The sequence below is a fragment of the Hoplias malabaricus genome, chromosome 8, assembly GCF_029633855.1.
Source record: "Hoplias malabaricus isolate fHopMal1 chromosome 8, fHopMal1.hap1, whole genome shotgun sequence".
In the NCBI taxonomy this organism is placed as follows: domain Eukaryota; kingdom Metazoa; phylum Chordata; class Actinopteri; order Characiformes; family Erythrinidae; genus Hoplias; species Hoplias malabaricus.
The window spans coordinates 3779252-3783686 of NC_089807.1; positions in this window are offsets into that span (position 1 = coordinate 3779252).

Sequence of the window (4435 nt, forward strand, 5' to 3'; positions counted from 1 at the left end):
TCTCCCATTCATGTCTAATACAGGCCTCTAACTGTTCAATCGTCTTGGGCCTTCTTTGTCGCACCTTCCTCTTTATGATGCACCAAATGTTCTCTACAGGTGAAAGATCTGGACTGCAGGCTGCCATTTCAGTCCCCGGATCCTTCTCCTACGTAGCCATGATGTTGTGATTGCTGCAGAATGTGGTCTGGCATTATCTTGTTGAAAAATGCAGGGTCTTCCCTGAAAGAGATGACATCTAGATGGGAGCATATGTTGTTCTAGAACCTGAACATAGTTCTCTGCATTAATGGTGCCTTTCCAGACATGCAAGCTGCCCATGCCACAAGCACTCATGCAGCCCCATACCATCAGTGATGCAGGCTTCTGAACGGAGGGTTGATAACAACTTGGGTTATCCTTGTCCTCTCTGGTCCGGATGACATGGCGTCCCAGTGTTCCATAAAGAACTTCAAATCGTGACTCATCTGACCACAGAACAGTCTTCCATTTTGCCACACTCCATTTTAAAAGCCCCCTGGCCCAGTGCAAACGTCTGAGCTTGTGGAGCTTGCTTAGAAATGGCTTCCTCTTTGCACTGTAGAGTTTCAGCTGGCGACGGCGGATGGCACAGTGGATTGTGTTCACTGACAATGCTTTCTGGAAGTATTTCTGAGCCCATTCTGTTATTTCCTTGACAGTGGCGTTCCTGTTTGAGGTGCAGTGACGTTTAAGGCCCCGGAGATCACGAGCATCCAGTAGAGTTTTACGGCCTTGACCCTTACGCACAGCAATTGTTCCAGATTCTCTGAATCTTTTGATGATGTTATGCACGGTTGATGATGATAACTTAAAAGTCTTTGCTATTTTACACTGGGTAACACCATTCTGGTATCGCTGCACTATCTTTCTGCCCAACAATGGTGGAATTGGCGATCCTCTTACCATCTTGGCTTCAGAGAGACACTGACACTCTGAGAAGCTCTTTTTATACCCAATAATGTTGTCAATTGACCTAATTAGTGTTAATTGGTCTTCCAGCTGTTCGTTATATGCTCAATTTCCTTTTTCCAGCCACTTATTGCTACTTGTCCCAACTTTTTTGGGATTTGTTGAAACTGTGAAATTTTGAATCAACATATTTTTCCTTTAAAATGTTACATTTACTCAGATTAGTTTTTATTCACAATTTGTTTAGTGTCCCAACTTTTTTGAAATCCGGTTTGTGTGTGTATATATATATACACACAGACAGACATAGACAAGACACCAATTCAAGGTGTACCCATGGTTGACACAGGTCAGCAGTTGTGCAGATTGTAAAATCTCCATAGAGAAGCACTGACCAATAGAAAGGAGCAGTCTGGAGCAGCTGAACATCTATCACTTAATTAGTATATGTTTGTAAGTTAGTCTGGACAAAAGGGATATAAAGCCACTCAGCAGTGGGTGGTTGGGCGGTATAAATGGAAAATGACACGTTTTTTTTTTATTCTTCAAGTTAAAATAAGCTAACACATCCTCTACAGGGTATATACATGCATCAGTCTTAATATTAAAATGTTCTTTTTAAACTTATTGTCAACCTGATCAATTCCACTGACCAATGTGTTTGTAGTACTACATTTACAGTCTTTAGCCCATCATTTGCTGTGGATACTTTGTTAGCCTCTTTTTACGCTTTTCTTCCTTGGTCAGGACCCCACAGAGCATGTATTACTTGAGTGGTGTGTCCTCCTCAGCACTGCAGTGACACTAACATGAAAGTGGTGTGCTAGTATATGTTGTGCTGTTGAGTGGAGCAGACACAGCAGTGCAGCTGGAGTTTTAAAACAATTGTGTCTAGGGGGCTAATTAAGTGCACAGAGCAATAGGCGGAATACGGTCTGTAATTTCAGAACTAAAAAGTCCATGCATATGGCGGAAGGAGCTGATAAAATGGAAAATGAATCTAGAGACGAGTTATTTTTAACATTTTGGACAATCTATGTAAATTGATGTTAACTCAGGGGGAAAAAAATAGTATTCACTTGCAGTGTGACACTGATAATGTGCAGATACTGCAAGATATAACTATTCACTCAGCCAGTCTCTATCTCATGACTTCTGCTTGTACTTGCTGAGATAAGCAGGTCCCAGGATCTTAAAATATTAAAATGATTTGGACGTAAGAATGTTTCATGGGGATAAAATGGAGGGGAAGAATGCCGGGCGTTTGGATCAGGTGCTTTTAAGAAGTCAAGTCTTATTTTACTTGGCCATGGAGAGACAGACTGCATTAGAACTGGACACCCCCGCTCGTTAATAAACACTGACAAGCACAGTCACCATTTCAATGAGTTTTTATAATAGTGCAAAAATAGAAACGGTTTGAAAACTATTATTTATAGATAGATGGGTAAAACAAAATGGTAATTGGAGCCAACTAAAGCTCACCGTGTCCAGCAGTACAACATCCCTGGGATGACTTGGAATTTCTTTTGTGATTCAGGACTAATCAACCAAAATCAACATCTAAACTGATTAAAGTTCTTTTGTAGAATGCCATCAAATCCTCACAGAAACACCGTAGCATTTAGTGTAAAGAAAAGTGGAACAAAGTCTCTGTTAATACCAATAATTTCAGAAAAATCACTGGGTGAGCATTTTTCCAGACACATATGACCATACAGAGGACGTAATACCATAAACCATTCTTTCACACACACACACACACACACACACACACAAACCTCAGTGCAGTGCGAGCAGGGAAGCACTGCACATACTGAGTAATTTGTTTTTACTCTTAATAGTTCATTACTCTACAAACAGTTTGCATTCCTAATGCAAAAGGTCTTTGTTTACACTCTGAACTCAGGTACAGTACAGACACTGTACGTACACGCTGGGAATTAGTAAACATTTGCAGCTAGCACGGCAGAAATGAATTATTATAAATGTATAATGACAAATGTAAATATTGGTGTGTTACCAATCTTTTTATATGTAAAATTACTAACAAAAGATGAAAAATCAAGCCATTAACACACACAAAGCATCTATCTGTCTTTAACATTAAACAGTCAAGTTACAGCTGGAATTCTTCAACATATTCTCTTAAAAGTTGGTTTGTTCTTCCCATTGAAGCTGGTCAAATTTTGACCACAGCCTCCTAAATCATGACATTAAATTACAGCCTTTCTATGGCACACACAAAAAAAGAAAGAAAGAGACAATAGTACATCGAGCACTTGTTAAAGGGCCCATATCATACTTTGGGGGGGGGGGGTAATAAAATAAAAATAAAAAAGTCTCTCAAGCCAAGTTCCACTTATGCCTTTTACATATCTTTATTCATATTTTCCAAACGTTGACTTTTTTATTTATCTCTCTCCCCAGGTTTTACCTATTACCAGTTCCATACTGTCAGTTTTCCCATGAAGCTACCAACTGGAAGGAGCCGAGCATGTTTCATAAGAGAAAAAGCTACACAGTATCTTTAGAAAATCTCATTAACTTGTCTGCTCCACATGCTTGGAAGAGAACGCTCTCTCCATTCTGTTATCTTAGCTAATACAGGTGGTTTACGACACGACGTAGGAACGGATCAACGTCGTAAGTCGAGGACCACCTGTATTAGCTAAGATAACAGAATGGAGAGAGCGTTCTCTTCCAAAAGTTTTTTGGAAGAGAACAATTTTCGGTGTAAGTCGGAACATACGTACATACTGTACGTAAATATAGGGTGACCGGGGTGGGGGGGGGGGGTTCTGACCAATTAAATGTTTACAAAGAAGGTTATCGACCAATAACGGTAGCTCTACAGTCAGGCCGTCCAATCAGAAGATTTTAGGCTACTTCACCACGCCCCCTTCTGACTCAAGCGAACCAAACTGAGTAAGGGTGGGCGGGACTAGTTTGTGAGCGAAACTTCTCAAAATTCTACGTAAGCTGTAGAAAAACAAAATCCCGGACATTTTTTTATGTCTAAAAAAGAGGACATGTCCGGGTAAAAGAGGACGTCTTGTCACCCTAGTAAATAGCATATTGTAAGCACTAATCCTATGCTAACACCTATCCTCCTCGGTCCCGAGCCGCGTAACCGTGTATTCTTCCGCCGCGCACACCAAACACGAAGTTCGCGTTACGACGTTTACGACGCAAAACCACTTAGGTCGAAACAAGGCTTTATACAGTAAATGGGAGATGTGTCGTAACCACGAAACATCGTAACTCGGGACTGACGTAACCCGAGGACCTCCTGTATACGCTTTTACTGGAGTATGACTGGGAGGAGGACACCAAATTTCAGTCAGTGTCGTATCGGCACAACCATTTGATGTAATCATTTTGAGAGGACATTTTACAGGAGGACGTCTGGTTCCATTCACAACCACAGAGAACTAATTTCTCTAGGATGGAGCTTTTTACTCTTAACGACTTAATCATTTAAACAAGAAGAAATGTTAAAAAC